The following is a 20,874-nucleotide window of genomic DNA, read 5'->3' on the forward strand; positions in this document are numbered from 1 at the left end:
AAATAGATTAGTGTTGGTGAACTGGTTTAGCGATGATAGCACATTTTTTCAATTATTTGCTACTCACAATCTGATGTTGAAACAATCTCGCATGAGTACCAGGGTGGCTATTTTCTGTGAAATTTTCATGGTTTAATATCTTTAATTAATGCGTTTACTGCCAAGTGAGAGATGCTTTAGGGCATAGCCTTTTATGAAACATCCCAGGCAGTCACAACAGCTGTTAATAACAGAGACTGACAGATGGAAAGCTTTTGTAGGAAGTCTTTTTTTAGTATTTTTAGGTGACTGTATTTTTGTTTTAATTATTATTATTATTCTGTGATATTCAAAGAAGATAATAGACCACAAAAATTAATTACTATCACCATATTTACTGTTTAGTATGCCTTCATGTGTAACAAACTCATCCAAATCATGTAGAGAGCAAAGGCATGGTTCAGCAGTCATTTACTTTAACACAAGTGTCCATGGCAACTTTTGCAGGGGGTGATGGGAAGTTGCTGATATTAGATGAAAGGTTTGATTTGCCCCATAAAAGCTCTGATGTTGTAGGCTGGCTACACAATGCAAATTCTGCCAGCAGCTATGTGACCTATCATGCAAAGGACCCAGCAGAGCTTTGGCGAAGATAGTTATGCAGATCTGCTCTACCCAGGGCTCTTTCACAGCAGTAGATCTGGGATGAATACAGCCAAATAACACCAACAGCTCTTGACCACACTCCATGGTCTACCAAATGTCATTGGGAGTTCCCATCCTCTGTTTTTAATGAACTTAGAAATCTGTACAATTAATTAGGAGCTGATACTGCAGATATATATGAAATTTCACCCCTTTGAAGTTGCCTTGCTTGCTTCAGGGGGGATGGTTACAGTAGGAAAGGTGAAAGCAGTGCACATGCTTATATTCAGGACCTTCAGCTTTCAACGAATAATGTACAGAAGCCCTGTAGTGATATTAAATTTCATGTCACTACCTGTTCAATGCATTATGGATAACACATAATCACAGTGTCAAGGAGAAACAGTGGTCTGATATTAATTTCAGCCCTTTGAATTCTGCCTTGCAACCCTGAAAAAGTGAGTTTTCATATGCAAGCAGGAGAATAAACAGCAGACTAAAAACTCCTTTGCTTATGTGGTACAATAATGTTTTGTATGTTCCTGGGGAGCTAGCAGTTAGGTCAGTAACTTTACAGTGCTGTATCTTACAGAGCTTAAATGACTTTGTTGAAGTGCTGCTTGTGTAAGATCTTAAGGGTACATTCAGAAGAAAAGGATCTTTAGGGCTCATCAGGCAGCACAACTTTGTCTTGAAAGATAAAATAAAAAGAAAAGATGGCACATAAGCATGTGTTTCAATTTAAAGAGATGAACAGCAGCAACTCCATACTGGGTAACTGTAGTAAATTCTCTTGCAGTATTAGGGACTGTCAGTCAAAAGCATCTAGCATCTAGGAGGACAAGGCAGCTGTGGGAGCTCTTCTCACTAGACATGAAACAACTTAAATGCTGGCAAAATAAGGTTGATGTACAGTCATCAGCTTAGCTGCTGCTGGAGAAATATCCTCTACTCTTTGGCATCTGGCCCTTGAGGTTGCTGGCCAAGTGTAAGATGACTTACCACTGGAGTGAGGCTGTTTGCCAAATGGATAAGCCCCTCCAAACTGAGCTCAGACTTTCTGACGTCTCCCACTTCAGCCTGTGCTTAGCTAAGAGCTGTGTCTGGGACCTTGTTGAAGGACTCATTGATGACAAATGGAATATGGAGGGTGCAGCTGGTACCCAGGGAGAAGCATGCAATACCCAGGTGTCTGCTTGATCCAGCTCCTGCGCAGAATTGCAACATGGTACATGCAATACCTGCAATGCCTTCCATTAGAACTAACCCCAAGTTAGTACTAATTGCTAATTACTGTCTAATCTGCAAGGGTATTAAAACCACAATATATTCTATGTAATATTAGGAATTATACATTATTCTCATGGGGTGTTAATGCAATAATATGTGTGCACATGTATGTGTATATACATGTACATATATATGATTTGGGGGATCACTACATATTTCTCAATTGCTTGTTAGGATTATTTTGAAGAACAAGGAGGAAAGAGAATAAAAGCAATCTCACTCCCTTTTAAAGAAAATATTTTTGAATCAGACACATAATCATGCCCTTTTTTTTTTTTTAAAGCTCTACCTTGTCTGAAATAAGCCTGCAAGACCAACTGCATGATACTCCTTTTCTCTTTCCAGAAGGGAGAGTTGACGCTCCTGGGATTTCAGACTGCAGTCAGGCTATCACAACCCTGACGCTTAAATCACTAATATGCTTCGATCTGTTCTGCACCTTTACCATCCCAATGGATGGCTAGCAGTTTGCGACTGAGAATTAACAGGACGTGGCTTCTTCTGTTACTACTGTCATTTATGTATGCCCTCTTTTGTGAGTCCTGTCACTTGTGAAAGCAACAGGTTTCACTCTCCATTACTTTTCCAGGAGACAGAATTTGGGTCTGAGCACACATTTTAGCTCTAAGCACTCCTAGAAGCTTGCGAAGCTATTTCTGTAAACACTTACTAGTTTTGTAACCTCAAGTGGCTTCTCTCCTACGTTATCGTATATTGCAGGTTTGCAGTGGAAACATGCCAATGTTTCTTGCTTCTGGTATCCTTCTTTCTTGAGAGAAGGAAGGGACAGATTTAAGGACGACTGATTCTCCACCTCCCCTGGAAACAGCTGGAGAGGGGGTAGCCCTTTCCTAGAGTCCAGGGCTGACATTGTTTGCATGTCAGCCCACTGGCAATTTTCTCTTTGGCTGCCAGATGCTCCTTTCCTGGCACTGATGTGTCCAGGGAAGAGCAGTGGGCTGAAACCAGGAATAAAGCCTCATTTCTCTGCTTCTGGCTGATTGCTAGACTGGATCACTGTCACTCTGAGTGTAATTTAGAAAGGTGAACAAGCATTTTGGTACTCAACACTTACATTTTACTTTGAGTCGTGACTTTGAACATTTCCAGTGTAATTAACTTGCTTCAGAACAAGAAGTGACAAGTGAAGCTGATTTTGATGGAAGGTAAACTTGCAACAGGAGTTAAGACTTCTGTGCATCCAGGTTGTTCCATTAGACAATCTCTAAGGTCTAACAGTGAACTTGGGGCCCTGTTGGCATATTTCTTTCGGTATTCAAAATGGAGAGAAACACTAGAACCAGTTTTTAAATTGCCCTTGTGTTTGGCTGTAATGGAAAGCAAATACTCATCAACCTCATACCAAAAGCTATGGAACCAAGGCAAATTGTCAGAGCTTTGTACATGCAGCTCTCAATCTGTAACTGCATGTATAAAGCAAGGCATATGTCTGCAATTGTGTTTCTAAGGTAAGATTTTGTAACCTTATCATGCTATATCTACATGCTATTATTTTGATTAATTTATAAGGAATTGAGGATCCAGGTCCAAGTAAACTTTTAGCAAAGTATTAAATTGGACTGTAGCTTTACCCAATTCACGCCTCATACCGGGTACTTGATCATCTCCAAGTATTGCAGAGTTGTGCAGCAGAAGGAAACAAACCCTTAAGATTGAAGCTTGATGCGGAGGAACAAAACCAAAAAATAAAAACCTTCACAGTTTGTTATAAAGTATGGAAACTGTCATAGCTCTCACTGCCAGCCATGGTCATCTTCTAAAGCTCTTCTAGGTTGAGATACATTATTTTAGGTAAGAATTTGAATTTGCATATAATATTAAATGACAATTGCATAAAGAATACCTCCAGCAAGTTGATATTGCACTCCTACCTCTGCATCTAACTATCACAACTGACACCACTTAGAAATGTCAATATAGAGAAGTTTAGCTTTCTAACTATTCTTTGATAAAGGCTGATAACTTTAAATTGCAGATAGTGCTGATGCTTGGATTTTGGGTTGGTTTTGTGGGTTGTTTTTTTTTACATGAACATAAAGCAAAGACTATCCAGCATATTACCATAGCTAAACAGGAACAGCAGAGAGGAAACACTGCACCAAATTCTAGCTTCTAACTAATTTCAGGAGAGCAATAAATATGACAAAGTGAGTGGGATCTGTGAAAACAAGTTCAGTGTTCCTTATAGACACCATAAAAAGCTCCCAAAGGGTGACAAAATAAATTAACAATAAAGAGTATCCTTGGCAACTTTAACTGGAGCACCCAAAATTGTATTTTCTGTGAGAGAATTTGGGGTTTTTTTACTTAGGTGGCTGTGTCTTACAAGTTAGTAGAATAAACAGAAACTTTCTTATTCCTGGAAACTGTCTTCAAGTTTGAAGGCAGTCCAAGAAAGGAAGGAACTCCAGTTTCTCTTACAGTCTAAGATATCTGTAAGTCTGTGTTTGTATGCACATCAGTTAATTTTATGCATGTAATTTTTACCTTTTCTACAAAAAAAAAAGGTAACTCCAGTTCTAGATAAGACCCCAGGGAGGACTTAAGAGATGAACCGTGGAAAACAGAATTTTGCTAATGGCATAGCCCTTGTGTTTTGCTGGGGCTCCAGCTAGAGGGGAGACATCTCCTTTTGTTGCTGTGTGCAGATGGAGGGATGAGCTGCGTGCTAGAGGGGCCATGGGGAAGCTGCTTCCTTGTACCAAAGGAATACGTTGTCACTGAGACTAAGGAAAATAAAGGATTCCTTTGTTTCGAACTACCTTTGCTACCTCAGGGGGCGAAGGTTTTATGTCTAGCCTGGAGGGATAAGTTTTCATCCTAAGGGAAACTGCCATAGATGTCTCTAGGGAGGGAAAAGATGCTGGAGGGTGGGTGGCTGCAGTGGTGGAGGAAGAGCAAAGTGTTCCTGCGTGCCAAATGGAGGGATTGAGTTGAAACAATCTGTAGTAGAAGCTTTTCTCTTGAGATTTTGAAAAGCATTCACACCAATGTAATCACAGTGAGCTAATCTGAGTTACATTATCTTGGGCTGTAACTGAATCTGACCCCAGTGTGTTTTGCTTCCAAATAGGAAAGAGGTAGAAATGATTAAGTAACCAAAAGTTCTTGCGAATTATGTTTGAAATTAAAGATACAGCTTCTACATAATGACTTGTGTGCCTCTTTTTGCAGACATATGGCTCATACTTTGTGTATTATATCATGAATAACGTGGCTTGTAACTGTGCTGTGAAGCAAGATTTTTGTGATTATAAACATGAACTACTTAATTACATCAGTTTTTAGTTTTAAAAAATAAAGAAAATGGAAACTGTTAGCATATTTTCTGGGTAGGGGGTAATAAAAAGATTGTGGTTTTTATTTTATATATATAAATGTGTGTGTATGTATACGTTTATATGTGTACATCTGTATGTAGTATTCTCAAACAGCAGGATGCAGGTGGCTCTTTCTGAATCCCAAGAGCAGGATGTATATCCTGAAGGCAAGCAGATTTGAGGAGGAGATGACTGGTACGAAGGCTTTGTGAGGTTGGAAAAATACACCAGCTGTACAATCAGTTAGTAAAAACACACTCATAAGAATCAGGTTGTCTAAACCACAACCAGAGCAACGATTCAGTAGCTTTCTTAGTGACAGATATGATTTCATGGATTCTGTCACTCTGAAACCGAAACAAGCCCAGAGGGTTTCTAACAAAACCAATCCTGTTTTTCCTGGAAAAGCCCATTCCAGGAGCACTTGGCACTGCCAGCATTGGTGTCAGGAGGATCATGAAGTAGGAAATATATATCTGTAAGCAGAATGGAGTCTTACGTGCTGCAGGAGGGCTGCCTTGGGAGCTGGAAGGTTGGTAGGGCACAGTCCTTTTTTCAGGTTAGCGAAAACGAGCTAGTGGGACCCAGACCTCCTGAGTCTGCAAAAACTGTACTGGAAATTGTGAGTATCTTGAGGGTTAGTTGCCTTTCTTTTCTTGCTGGTGAAACATGCAGTCACAAGTAACAGGTTAGTTGTTCAGATTATTCTAATAACATGTGTTACAACCCACACTAATGAACTTCAGTGTGAACCATTGTTTTCCAAAGAGTCCTAGCTACAGGAGGATCCTAAATAAATACAGACACCAACAGGAGTTATATCCTGTTTTCACAGTTTTCAGCGCAGCCAATTAAATCAATATGTCCATCTGAGCAAACTGCTAAGAAGCATGTTCAGACCAAGCCTTAGGACTAAAGTAATTTGCTGTCTTTTTCAGCTAGATTTTTGCAAAAAATCCTTTCTATATTTTGGTCCTAAAGTATTGTCCCCTCCTTGCACTGCTTAAGCAGACCCAGGAAACCAAAGTAACTAAGGTGAAATCAAAGCACACGAAGTTGCAAACTAAAGCAAATCTGGGGTAGTTGTATTTTATTTATATATTACTTTATGTATATCTATTTATTTTAAATATATATATTTATATATATTTATTTATAGATACTATTTTATTTATGTATTACTGTTCCTTTTCACAATACCAATCAGTTTAATACTGAATAAAACATTTTCATAGGTTTTGTTGGTTTGTTTGATTGTTTGTTTTTTCTTCAAATGAGGGCAAAATCACAGGTGAGATGACATTAAAAATTAGACTGTCATTATCATCACTATTTTTAAATAGTATTTGTAAGTTCTTTTTAAGCCTGGTAACTCTGGAGAGTACTTTTAAGACTGTCTGTGCAGAAATGCCTGAATGAAAGATTCAGCTTATGTTTCATATATTTAGGGGTAATTACATTATCTCAACAGCCAGGAATCTCTTCATCAGAAATCTAAAGGAAGTAAAGAACTACCAAGAAATGAAAAAGATCTGTTCTCCTAGCACTGAGAAATAGCTTGACAATTAAATTACATGTCATTGCAAATTTATAAAGCAATTAAAAACTTTTCCTTTGCAGAAACAAGAACAATGGAAAGAAATACCAGATGATTTTGTTATACTTTCAATGAACAAAACATTGTTCAGCAAATTGGTGTTTGGTTCTCGTTGTTTTGTAATAATAAGGGAATTGGTGTTAGAATCATGGCTTGGCTGATCAAAAAAGAGCAACTGGAAAAGTTCTTTGGCAGAGATCAGTGTACACAGGAACTTGGCCTGTGTACAGTGAAAATACACTACCTATGTATAAATTACACAGGTTGTGACAGTGCTGGTCAAAACCTTCTATACTGGAGTCATGTGGGAAAGAAAGTCTAGACATCATAGATTTACTTCATGCAATCATGCAATCTAGAAATTGCCTAAACCCACATCTGCACAAGTACCCATTGAGAATTTTGTAACCAGTTATGTTAAGTAGATGTTCAAACAGGGAACAATCAAAGGATTTTAGCCAGCTGGCTCAATTGGTAAAGCTTATATGTAATTGCAGTTATAGGTACAGCTTGTTGAGTAACCAGTGGATTAAGCCAACCAGACAGACAAAACCAGTCTGCATTTTATTACAGAAATGAGCTTGCAATCAAGTATAAATTTTTAGTCTTACATTTTCATAGCTGCAAACAAGCTTAATCAAACAAGAATCCAAATTCTTATTTATTATACAAGGCCAAATGAAAATAATTTATTTAATAGTTTTAGGCCAGAACACAGGCTTTTTTTGCTGGAAAGACAAAGTTAGGGTGGGAAAGGAGTAATGCAGGATTGTTCTGTCATTCTTGGAAACTATAGGGAACTGTGTATGGAGCTAAAGTCATTTGTGGAAGGCAGGAAAAACTAGAGATCTGATAGTAAGATGGGGTTTATATATTCTATGTTACATATAAATCCTTGATATGTTATTTGGAGTTAAACTTTCTTAGCTGTGCTCCTTTTGGTGGTTGTGGATAGAGTCTGCGAGGTTGTGCAATGTTCATGCCCACTACAGAGAGTCAGCTCATAAGTGCTATTTTGGAGCTCAGTCCTAAGTGGAGAAATCAAGGGGTCTAAAGACATTCCCAAGGGAAAAAGCTGTTCAAACAGCGCACAGAGTATAGGGAGGACAGTGAGGACTCCCAAATCTGCTCAAAAATTCTGTGCTCTGTGCCTGCTTAGGAAAAGACTCACATGGACAGCCAGAAACTGCCTTGTATTTGGACATTGTCAAAGAACCACGTATGGAACAGCAAGGCTGAAATGTCTTGGACAGTGGCCAGCATGATGCAGATGGGAGCTGTGCCAGCATTAGCCGGCACAAGGCAGCTATTTAGGAAGATTATAACAACTTTTCCCAGTACCATCTCTTTGCTTCCTTCTGGGTCAAGACATCTCCCCATGTTTATGCTACAGCATGCTAAGCACAGCAGGTACATTGAAGAATTCATGTGTTTACACTCATGCCTTCCTTCATGGTCTCAGCTCTTGCCACCAACAGTGATGTTAGCCACTGCCATATCTCCTCAAAGCATCCCTGGTCGCTTCATTCCTTTCCAGGCAGCACATTTCGGCTGTGTCTCTTCTGCCCTTCCTGGTGGAGCCCCTTCGAGCCACCTCTGCCAGTCCCTCCTCCTTAAGGACCCAGCATCCGGCAAGGGGGACAACACTCACCTGCTTACCTACAACATCTTCTAAACCTGGGGGGCTGGGATTAATAATAATAAGTAGTTACCTTAGTAGCATACTTGTAAGTAGTTTTCTTATGCCTGCCAGGCTAACATCATCTTTATCTGTTTTACTGGTTGCAACCCCCCTAACCCCCTTGCTCTGACTGCTGTGTGTGGCTCCTGTTGAGTGGGGCAGGGATTGGCCTTTGTTTACTCTCTTCATCAGCTTTCTAAAGACTGCTGTTCAGTTCAGAAGAAAGTATTGATAGCAAGTCTTCAAAATATTTTAACAGTTAATGATGTTGTGCTTTAGGTTTCTTATGCTATAGGATATAATATCTTTGTAATCATATGCAATCATATATATCATATCATTTATATGATATAAACTCTTTGTATTCATGCTCCTTTTGCCTTTCAGCAACATCCTCCTGGTGCTGGCAGTTCATAGTGCACACCGAATCTGAGACAATGGATCTGGCTTGAATCAAGTTGACGCAGACTCTGCCTAGCCCTGGAGTTGGCTCCTGTTGCTCCTCAAACACAAAATCCTCCTCAGGTACACGTTCAGCTTTCTAAAAACACCATGCTACCTGAAAAATAATTTCTTTCAGCTTAAAATATGGCTTTTGACAAGCTCTTTTTGGCCAGTTTCTGGCTAATCTGGCCTCCACAAATTTAAATACGAAATTGTTTACATGTCTAGACTAAAGCTACATTTTTAATTGAGAGGTATTATAGCCGTCATAGCACATGTAGCAAATTTTGACCTAATGTCTGGAAGAGAACTACAGTAATGCCTGTCTTGGGTGGCAAATGAACATAGGAGGAAAGAAAGCAGAAGAGTGAAGGAGGTATGTATATACAAGGGATGACATGGTCTTTCAGATGGTGGCAGAGAAACAGACTCCTCCAGTATTTTTATATATTATTATTAATAATAATAATAATAGAAAACAGTATTAATAATAATTTAATAATAATAATAGATGCAGTTTTTCTGAAAAACAGTGACTTATCTCACGATAATGACCATAACAGTAAGAGTAACAAACCATCACTACCATCAGTTAAATTAGATATTGTATGTTTGTGGTATAGATACTTCAGCTGTGATAATGGATGCTGAGGCTCAGTATAGTTTCCTGCGAAGTCAGCCTAGGAAAAAATATACTTAAGGGTACAGGAACTGTTTTACTGGAAAAATATTTCAAATGTTGTGAAGCTTTAGTGTTTGGGTTGTTAATGCATCCTTAAATGAAATGTTTGTTCAACTGGAAATAAAGCATTTCTGAGAGGGTTTCTCGTAAAAGACACTGAGTGCTTACTGAGTATTTACTGAGTATTAAGTCTTACTCAGTTGAAGTATGAAGAACCCAACTTATGGAAGATCTTGAAGTGCTCAGTGTGAGAAAACTTAGATCTGGGGCTTTTTTATGTGCATATATTTTCAAGATGAAGTCGAGGCTTTCAAGTCACGTAGGTGGAAAATCAGAAGCGTACATAAGAAATGACAGATGTTATTTTCCAGATGGTTTTCTGGCTAGCTGTGACTGACTTCCCCTTCCATCTTCTTCCTGTCCCCCCTGCAGGTGCCAGTCAGTGTGACCCTCTTCCCCACAGCAGTATTAGGGTATTCAGCAGTATTCACCGTTGCCATTCATCCTGTGCCACGCTGGTTTCATCTTGTGCCCTGGATGCAATTGTTAGTCTGAAGATCACCCACCATGAGCCACCCAGAATTTTTGCATTGTGCTGGTCAGTTCCTGAGCTTTCCCTCCACTCATCAAAATTAGCTGAGTCAGCTCAGTAAGAACCTGGTCCACAGAAACCAGCTCCATATAACAAAGGATAACCATGGCATATAATTCTTTTAATGAGTTGCTCAACCTTAGTTTCTGAATGGTTTCAGTCCTTGGCCCATGCTTTTTTACTGGGAGGATGTTCAAGAACTTTTCTTCTTCATGGCTCACTTCCATCCACTTTATGTCTACCTGCAGTATGTATGTGTGTTTATATGGTCATCTAGCTTAAATAGTTCTTATGTGTTCCTAATGTTTAGATCATCATATATTTACAGAAAGCAGTATATTGCTTCTCAGGCTTCATTTTAGCAGGCTTAATGCAGCTAGTGTCTTCCAGTCTCTGTCATAAGGTGGATTTTTCTGTTCTTATGCTTATTTTTTTAATTTAAAATAATCTTGCTTTAATAGGAAATTTCTGTTAACTCACTTCAAGATACAATCCAACTAATAAGTGGTTTAGTTATCCTGTGATCAACTAATATCCAAAACTTTTTCTCTTTTTCTGCTATTTAATTTGAAGAGTTCCAAGCTCAAGGCATAAATTATTGCTTTCAGTTCCAGAGTACATGTTTTTGCCAAACTACATCCTATTTCTATGTGCAAGTTATAAGGTTTTCTTTATCCTCCTCATATTGATTATGCCTCCCAGATTTAGGGCACCATCATATTTTGTTAATATTTTCTAGGGGTTTGTGCCAAAGTCACTAATGAAAATATTAAATATATTAGTTCCAAGAAAAGTTCTGTAAGAACTTGGTAATTTATGTTGTTCAAGTCAGATATTCTTATTTTATTACAATACAAGCACTTAGGTACCTGCTACTGTGCCTTAGCAATACTTAAGCATTTCTGGAAAGAGAGGCTTACCTTGAGTTATATAAGGGTTGCTGATGACTTTAGAGTTAAGATTTTAACACTAAAAAAATAAATAAGCATTTCCTTAAAATAAAAAATTATAAAATCCAACAATATAATGTGGGGGTTTTGAGAGATTTGAGACAGGGTGACTATGCTGGAGACATAAACAAACCAAAAGGAACATCAGTCATCAACAAGAATGCTAGCTGTAGTTGAAATCTGCCATCCTCATAAGTTTCTTTAGAGCCTGCAATACTTAAACTTTTCATCGCAAATATCAGAACTTTTACAGTTTTCCAACTCTGTTTAGTGCATGTAAGAGGTTTGTCACAGATCATGAAAAATGATAATCTTCCTGTAATTTCATTTGGTTGGAATCTCAGTTTTCAGGTCAATCAAAACTTTCAATTTAGCTTAAAGTTTAAGGAGAATGAAGACATTAGAATTTCAGCTGCTTGCCTGCCAATGGAAATGGGATTTTCTCCTTTCCCCTTTTCGTTGTCCACTAAAATGCACAGTAAAAGGGAAGAGTTTTGACACAAGTCCTCTTAACACATTTAATAAGTTAGCAGTCATTCTACCTTTTACTGAAATGAAGTAGTCACAGCAAACTGATCTGGATCATCTAACAAGAGAGGAGGAGTAGGCTGCCTTTTTAGTGGATGAAGCACATCAGTGACGTTTTATCCTGATAGACAAAGAATAAATCAAGAAAAAATATGAGGTTGTTCATTTTTTATCAGAAAATCATTAATTTACTTTAAAGTATTAAAAATGTGTCAGCCTAGCTAAATGGGTCAATAAAGACTCAGCTCAAATCTGAAATAATACTTTTACCTTCAAAGAACACAGTAATACGTGAGCTACATATTCTGTCTGTTTCTAAAAGCTGAGCTCTCATTGGCAATCTTTTTCATTCCAATTCATCATTTAAATCTTGGTTAAGATTTTGTTTTCTGGCAAGTTACTACTAGCTGAAAATTTGCATGTGGAAGTGCTGTGGAAGTTCAAAGATGTCTATACAAGCTAGTGTTTTCTGATTTCTGTATGTTGCATTGAATGAAACTGGCAACCATTACTGTAACACATTTGGGATTGTGGAAAAATTATTATTGGCACCAAAAGATACATTTGTCAGCCACAAGATCTCTGTGTTATCATTTCTATAGCTCATTTTTAGTGTTCTAGGTGATGGTTAGAACAGCTGTAATCAAAGAATGAAATATAGTGTAGCAGTCTAATCATCACAGAGTTGTAAAAACACTTGGTAGTTGAGTAAATTGATCTGGCTCAGATTTTTGCTTGTTTGCAAGATGATGGGCTGTCTCACAATTTATTTTTTTTTTCTTACATATGAAGAAAATTAACGAGCAAAATGGCCCAATTGGAACCATCAGAATTTCATAGGCGGAATTTTCCATCCCTGGCAGCGTTCAAGGCCAGGTGGGATAGGGTTTGGAGCAACCTTGTCTAGGGCAAAGTGTCCCTGGCTGTGGCACAGGGTTGGAATTGGATCAGCTTTAAGGTCCCTTCCAACCCAAGCTATTCTGTGATTTAACTAATATCACAAAAACCCTAAACAAGGCCTAGTTCTCCACAAGTTAGAAATATTAGAAATCAAAAAGTAATGCACCTGAGATGCATGTAGATTTAGTTCTTTCTCAAATCTTAACACTGTGTTAGCTTAAGATACCATTGCCTCTAATTCAAAGGCTTTTACTAATATGTAGGGTGTAATATGATATTCAAGAAACAATTTCTTTTTATGACTGTTGGATTCTTAGGATGAATTTTGCCTTGCAAAGAAGACCAGCAGAAGCATTAGGTAAACCTCAAGTGCCATTTTGGTCTTTGAAATGGACATGTAATTTGTGCTCAGTCCTTGGGTACCCAGGGAGAGGCCTGGGCAGCAGGAGCAGAGTCAGCATGTGAGTCCCTTGAATTCTGGGAACTGACAAAAAAACGGGCTGCCTTTGAAGGGTGGTCTTTTGGTAGGCTTAGATGGGTTTCCTAATATGAATTATGATGCAATGAAATCTGATCTCCTGTAAAATTCTTCAGAAGACATATTAAGGTGTCAGTCTTTGACAGCTGCAAAAGAGAAGTCATGCAGTCAGGTCATGGAAAGGACCACATGGCTTGGCCTCCCCAGCAGCCAGGAGCCAGCCTCAGGGATTCGAAATGCCCTTCTAGAGCATTCTGAGAAGCCAGGTTTCAAGCCTGCAGGAAATTACGTTTTCCTCAAAGTTTAGCTTGATCTAAATCAAAATAAATCCAATTCTTTTCTCAGCAGAGCAGCTCTTCCAGCTGCTCACTGGAGTAGTCATTCTTATACTGTTTTGCTGCTGATGAGGAATGTTTGTAATGTCTTCATCTCAGCTGGGAATTAACTGCTGAAGGATTGGGAAACCACTCTTTTGGGGAGCCACACAAACTGTGCTGAAACTGAGACACTCCAACAAACATTTCAGGCCCAGTCTTTTATTTTTGTCTGATTCTGTCCCTATGTTCACATCTGTGCTTGAATTTCCATCTGAATTACCCTATGGCGAGTATAGGGTATTCCAGTTGCATCCAGAAGAATCAACTATGTCCTTGAGATAAGACAACACTGGAGAATGTATCTGTTCCAGAAACTGGACTCCATAAGGTGAGATCCCTTGGCTCAAGATGTATTTCGACCCACATAGTCTCCTCATACCTTGACACTTATAACCTAAATTTTCATATTAGATTGTGAATTCAAAGAGTATGAGATAAGCTCTGTTCCTTCAAAGACTTGTTCTATAAGGTGCTAAGGAGTACCCATGAGCTCTCAAAATATAAATAGGACAAAAAAAATTAAGTGGTTTGTGCACAGGTATAGAGCAAATCAGTGGCAGAGCCAGGAAGATGTCAGGCTAAGGAAAAGTGAAGGATTCCTATCTTATGCTGTCTCCACCACTTGCCCTGATGACGCAGAGCCGGCTCTCAAAGTTCTCCATCTGCAAACCTCTTGCAAAGTTGAGCGAAGGAGACAGCCACTCAGTAAATTATGAGTTAATATAAGTATCAAGGAAGATAAACATCTGATTGTCCATGCAGCACATTTTGGTAGTCTGGGAAAAAGAGCAGTCTTTCAGCACCAAAACCAGTAGGTATTGGTGGCAGTGCACTGTCACAGAGAGCTGCGTGAATGCAAGATTTTCATTCTTAAAATAAGGAAGAAGTTATCTGTTTGCAACTAGGGGGGAAAAGTGATGCACATGGCTCTAATCTGGGGTAATATTTCACTGTAATCTAATCTAGGACTAATTTAAAAACAACACTGCCAAAAAAAGCCTGAGTAGAAAAACTGCATCTGTTACATTGTACCTTGCTCACTTCTCACTCCTCTTACCTGTCTTGGACTGCTGTTAACAGTTTGCAGAATCTGCTAGGTTTAGAGAAGGGACATAGAATCCCAGACTGGTTTGGGATGAAGGGACCTTAAAGCTCATCCAGTTCCAACCTCCTGCCACGGGCAGGGACACCTTCCACTAGACCAGGTTGCTCCAAGCCCCATCCAACCTGTCCTTGAACACTGCCAGGGATGGGGCAGCCACAGCTTCTCTGGGCAACCTGTGCCAGCGCCTCACCACATTCATAGTGATATATCTTGTCTTGACTTATCATATCTTATTATGATTGATATATCATATTTTGATTTAACCATACCACCTCTGCTTTATTTCCCTTTCAATATCAATTCACTGCAGCAGTGAATGCAAAGATAAAAATGCCGCTGTAACTTCAGTTTTTAATGGCAGTTAGCATAATATTTTGATAAAATCCCATCAACTGCTGTTGGGCTTTTTGTTGATGTAAAAAGTGTTCTGGATCGCATCTGCCTAAGGCTAGTGGGACACAGACAGTGCTTTTGCAACTTGAAGAGCTGCCACAAAAATCTCTTATTAAAAGCCATTGCCATCTTCAAGACAGTATTTTCTTTCTGTCTGATTTTTTCATCAAGCAAAAAGGTTAGTCATGGCATGTTAGAAATACAATGAATGCAATTAAGTTTGGACCATGTGATTAAACTTAATTCACTTCAGAAGAAGCTGCTTACCCTGATTAATTGCTCCAGTCTGAAAAGGGAGTAATCACTACCTTCTGGCAGAGGCAAACAAGAGCAAATCTTATGCCCTGTATGAAGAGTATAATAAAGGTTATGATCTTCATCACAGACATGATTGCACGAGCAGGTATTATTCTCACACGGTAATTTTTCTTACACTTTAGTAGAAAAATTCAAAATTAAAAAATATTTTCTTATTTTGCAAAAGACATTTATATACTAGTGCAGTATCCAAAAAAAAAAAAATCAACCCAAACCAATCAAACATGAAAAATAATGGCAATGCTCTTCATTTCATAATATAAAGACATTTGTGCATAACTTAGAGCACTTCCTTAGGCTTAAGCCCTCAGGTAACTGACTTCCTGAAGGATGGGCCAGATCTGTAAAGGAAGAGATCATTTACAGGCTCCTGAAATTCTATTCCGCTGGAAGGTAAATACAAATACTAAAAAAATACATTTTTGCAAACACATTTGATACTGCCTCTTTAACTTCTTGCAGAGCTACTTCATGTCAGACTTTCCAAAGGAAAGAGCTAGGCTAGATCAGCAAGTTTGCTAGACAGGCATTCTGTAACTGTATATGGATTTTAAAAGAAACTGAAGCCATGGGAAGCTTGAACAGTAGTATTTGACAGCTATGAGCTAGCAAGAAATGATGTAACTTCTTTCTATGAATTAGTGCAGAGGCAGAATTGTTGTATTTAAGAGGACGATGAACTTGAGCTCCTGCCTTGGTTGCCCCACAGCTGGGTGCTTGGGACCTGCCCTGCTCCCCATGCTTCAGAATTCTCAGCCCCACAAAAAGTGGCCTGCTTAGAAACAGTGATTGTTCTCCTGGTCACCTCTGCCAAGCACCAAAAATGCAATTCAGTAGTGGCTCTAGAAGAGATGAGTTGCTTTCTGCAAACCCTGTGCACTGTTTAGACATATAATGAATGTAGTCTTGACTTATGGAAACTTGGCCTTTCTGCTTGGGATAGTTTTGGCTGAGGGTGTGTTCTTGCTGCCTTTTTTTAAGAGGGGAATGGCTCGTTATTTATTGCTGAATGAAACGGCAAGCACTATTAATATTGTAGCGCTGACAGAGAAAGCATTTTCCTAGTTTGGTGCTCTTTTTTCTCTTTCCCTTGTTCTCTTTCCATAAACAGATGTAAACAGACCAAAAGTTTCCTGCAAAATAGGGCAGTGAGTACAAAGTAACAATAGCAGGGTTCATCTTGTTGATGAAAAGACATATTTTATAGTACGTCTGCACATGTCAAAGCATAAAAATTGTGCTGAGATGCAGAGTTTCTGGTGTTTGCCTGCAGCCATTTTATGCTTTGCTGCATAAAGATGACAAGTATTCTGGAGTGAATTGATGAAGTAGAATGGTTTTTGACTCCTTTCTCCCCAGTTACACCATATAATGCTAGGTTTTGCTCTGAGACTCACATCTACAAAGCCCTTTTGTGGCTATCAGTTGCAGCGGTGCTGCCCTGCCCAGAGAGCAGGAGCTCTGCAGGAGGTGGGGATGCTCTTTGGTGGCCTGAACAAGATCACTGAGCCTGCACACACCATAATTGCTATAATTTGTCAAGCTTAAGAAAAAATAAGACTTTGGGGATATATATCTTTGAAGGCTCTCTCAGCCAAATGTCTGATGTTGGACAGACTCGCCCTACCCCCAGCATACCACACAATGCATACCAAAATTCAGGGTAAACTGAGTTCAGGCCCCTGAAACAGCTGACCTTTAAAGCTGAAATGCTTTGCAATCCCTGACTAATCAAAGCTGCCACAACTGAGTCAGAAAAATGTGCTGGGGAAACTGAACATGAGCATTACTTATTGCTATGGGAAGAACGATATGAACTCAACCTAATATTTTTCATTCTTTTTTTCTTTTTGTGCTGGATGTTTACTGAAGCTCTGTCCTTCCCAGCTGATGCTTTAAATACAAAGCTACCAGACCTCATGCTTGGTTGACCAGAATATCTTGCTTTAATGCCATTTTTGTAATTATAATTACAACAGGATTGTGTTGCCTAGAGGATTTTTCTCCCTGCTATGAAGTGTACAGCAAATAGTGTAGTCTTTATTCCTGCAGTTTATCCCTACTTCCTATCTCAGGAGCACTGGAACTGTGAAACTACCAGCAGCTACCCAGAGCTGGATAAATATAGGTATGGCTGTAACTGCAAGAAAGGATGGAGACTAGGCTGTAGCAGGAAAATGCTACTTTTGCAGTAAGCTTGTGAACCTATAGTGAAGTATATTATGCAGCCAGAGCTCTACAGCTTTATTTCCTGGTCACATGAGCTTGAAGCCACAGGGCAGAAATTCAAAACATTGGTTAGAGACAAGAAATGTAAGAAAGACTTGCTTGAGGAAATACGTTTTAGACTAAACTGTTAAACAAGCTAGAGAAAGTGGTAGCTTCCCAAAATAAATTAATTAATTAATTAAACCAAGCACATTAGTTAAAAAATGTTCTTTTATTGTTTAGTATTTGGTGTATACGTTCTTTTGGGAAGAGATTGTCATTTTGGTGTTTGTCCAGAGCTTATTTCTGCAGGTTATTACTCATAAGCAGAGCTTGATGGTGACAAATAAATAAGAAACGGCATAAGGAGATAGTAAGAATTGTAAGCAACAGCCCAACGGTACATCTGTTTTCTCACATTTCACATTCCCAGCACTTCAGTGCACACATGGCTTAAACGTGTTTGGACTTCATGCTCTCTTTGGGGCTGGGTGATGGTAAGGCAATGGTTATGCCAACACGATACACATGATGAGAGGGGATTGCACACCCAGTTAGTAGATGACTGCAATATCAGAAGCTTGGTGGAAAAGACAAGCAGGATAGGTAAAGCAGAAATGCCTTTTTCCTGCTAGAAATAAATCCTAGCGAGTTATATTTATGGGTTTCCTGGACACTATTCTTTCCAAATCCAGCAAATCTGTAAATGAGTCACCTTATTCCAACACACAGGGTTACACTAAAGTGAAGACCTCTTAAACTACTGCATATATAACGCTTAATGATTCTTTTCTCATTTTCCCTACACATCTACAAGTGGAAAGTATCAGAGGAATAGTGCTGTTCAGCCTTCTCTGTACTGGAAAAAGCACACATGCCTCTTTTTAGAAGCTGTCTCAGCTGGTTTGAAGCAGGGAGAAATTTTTTTCAGTTGTTACCTGCTAGAGTTATTAACAATTGCCTTGTTCCTCTTGGGTATTTTGTTTCAAAGACCATAAAAGCCAAAAGAACTGGGGGTTTGACTGAAAAAGGTTTTGGGGGAGATTTCAGGTTTTCAGTAGCGTGATCAGTGAATTATGTGGGGATTTAATTTTCTTCTGGGTTCCTTGGAAACCACCTATAGTTTAAACTTGGCAAGCTGGTTTCTTCAGTCTACCTGGTTCCTCAGTGCTCTCCATAAAGGCTGCCTTAGGATTTTATCACCTCATCATTGCTCCTGGTTCACTGATAACAGCTGAATGAAGGAAATCGCCATGTAAACTGAAGTCCTTCTGCCCCACCAGTGCTGTTGTGATTCAAATTGTTCAGATCTTTTTTCTTCCATAGCGTCTGTCATTAAAAAGATAGTAACAGATGGAAGACAAAATGCTTAACCTTGCCCTTGTTATCATCCCCACAGGGTACTTCCAGGGAGAATGCTTTCACCAATTTCAGGCTAGCTTTACACTTCTTGCCCCATATCGGGACAGAACTTTGCTTTAAGTTTGAAAAGGTGTCTCTAGATGTATTAATATAAATATTGCTGTGGTAGCTGGTGCAGCTGCAGGATCTAGCTGTGAACCAGCCAGCTTGGTAACTGTTTGCTAGCAGTATAACCTCTGTGGACCAGAACTCACTGCATTCTGCAGTGACATGAGTGAAGTCAGGTAAATATCTGCACATTGATCTGGCCACAAACAGCTGTTATCAGTACTCAAGATAACACAAGTCTAAATGCCGCACCTGTACATGGCAACCCAGTATGTTATGACTGCTGGGAAAGATGACAGTAATCCCACAGACTTCCCCAGCAAGCAGCCCATACCTCTGACTCACCAACTAATGGCTTTTGGTCTCCAAGGTTATCATTCTGATAACTCTCCTGAGGACTAGAATTTATACCTTCATCATGAAATTAGAAGGGCATGGCTAGCTGAACTTCTGACAGCAGTGGGTTTTTTTTTCTTTAAACTGATGTATTTCTTCCCTGACTCCCTTCAGGTTCTCAGAAATCACTGCATTTATTCCACTGTGTCCATCGTTTTAAAATTCACTGCATGTTTCATTTCAGGCAGCACTTAGAGAAATTTACCATATTTACAGATATATAAGCAATTCCAAGACAGCTTCTCACTGCTGCTTAGGAAGAACCAGTGTCCAAGAAAAACACAGCAAGAATAGTGCAGTTTGATCTTTGTTAGCTTGTATCTTAGAAGACCCACATGGTTGATGCACAGCACACAGCTGCACATAATGAGGAAATGAGCTGCACCTAAATAATGAGGAAATCCAGCAAACTAAGGCGTGCTAAATGTAGTACAGGGAGAAAAGGACCTAGCAATTCAGAGGAGAAAATATTAGATGGTAAAAATAATGAATCTCATCTGACTCTTGACTGGAAGCCCCTGTGAGGTTTTTACCTAGATAAATGCAAAAGTGAAAGGGGAAAGAAAAACTGTTAAGCTTATTTCTTCATAGCCTGTAGCAGTGCTGAGAAGGATTGCAGCCCTGAACTCCACCTGCCATGGAACAGACTTGAAGGAAAGTGCTTTCTAGGCTGCATTTGAGTGCCTAACGCTCCGTTCTGAAACTTTAGACTCTCAGTTCTCAGCCTGAACTCTCAGCCCTAGATTTCTGGTACTTGTAGAAAGAGCATTTGCTGGAACAAAAACCTCCTGACTCATTGGGATCTCTTTCACAGATGACACTGGTGTGGGAAAATAAACCTCTCCAACAGGATGGCCGGCTGTTCCGCAAATGGTGGTGGGAGCCTCCACTGCAATGGCCCTTGCAATAGCATCTTCAGCTGGATCAGGTGAGACTCTCCAGGCTATTGTTCTCCTGCACGCATACATACAGCTGGGTTGAGGTCTCATGGGACTACTCTGGCAAGCACATGCTCTATTTCTGTCACCTTAAACTGTGGACTAAGCACCTCCTAACTATCAGCTATGTACAAAAGACTGTCCTATGTGAACCATGTGTTGGAACAGTTTCTGCTGAACACCGGTCATTCTCTGTGCGCAGTTTGGTTAGTTCTGCAGGCAGAAGGGCTATGGGCAACTGCTGGGACAGGTAGGTTTCCCACCTGACCTGTTACTCTGCGTGCTGAGGCATGCAACTAGTACCTGGGGTCTGCACAGCAGGTGCTGCTTGGGGGGATTTCTCTGCCCTCCCAGACCTTCCCCTAGAGAGGTCCCAGAGCTACGTGTGGAGTGCTTCAATGGCTCCTCTATGCAGATGGATGGAGATCTGGGAAAATGAATATTTTGATTATGATTTAAGTTTTACAGACCTTGCCACATTCCACGCCTTGCCACAGATTATTGCTGTGACAGTATTCATACTACTGCTGAGGTTTAGTTTTGTTTACATTCTTTGTAAAAT

General features: G+C 39.5%; 1 long non-coding RNA gene across 1 annotated transcript in view; it reads left to right on the forward strand.

Annotated features, from left to right (window-relative positions):
• LOC133282857 (uncharacterized) overlaps positions 1–20,303 on the forward strand; it is a 72,000-nt gene extending 51,697 nt beyond the window's left edge. Inside the window, exons 2-4 of the long non-coding RNA XR_009747729.1 lie at positions 8,921–9,058; positions 13,716–13,812; positions 20,189–20,303. This is a non-coding gene — a long non-coding RNA (uncharacterized LOC133282857). The remainder of the gene's footprint in view (positions 1–8,920; positions 9,059–13,715; positions 13,813–20,188) is intronic.
• The last annotated feature ends 571 nt before the right edge of the window (positions 20,304–20,874 follow it).

Source organism: Pezoporus flaviventris, unplaced genomic scaffold (assembly GCF_033815535.1).
Source record: "Pezoporus flaviventris isolate CSIRO_AGI_PZ_B2104156 unplaced genomic scaffold, CSIRO_AGI_Pfla_v1 ptg000143l, whole genome shotgun sequence".
Taxonomy (NCBI): Eukaryota; Metazoa; Chordata; class Aves; order Psittaciformes; family Psittacidae; genus Pezoporus; species Pezoporus flaviventris.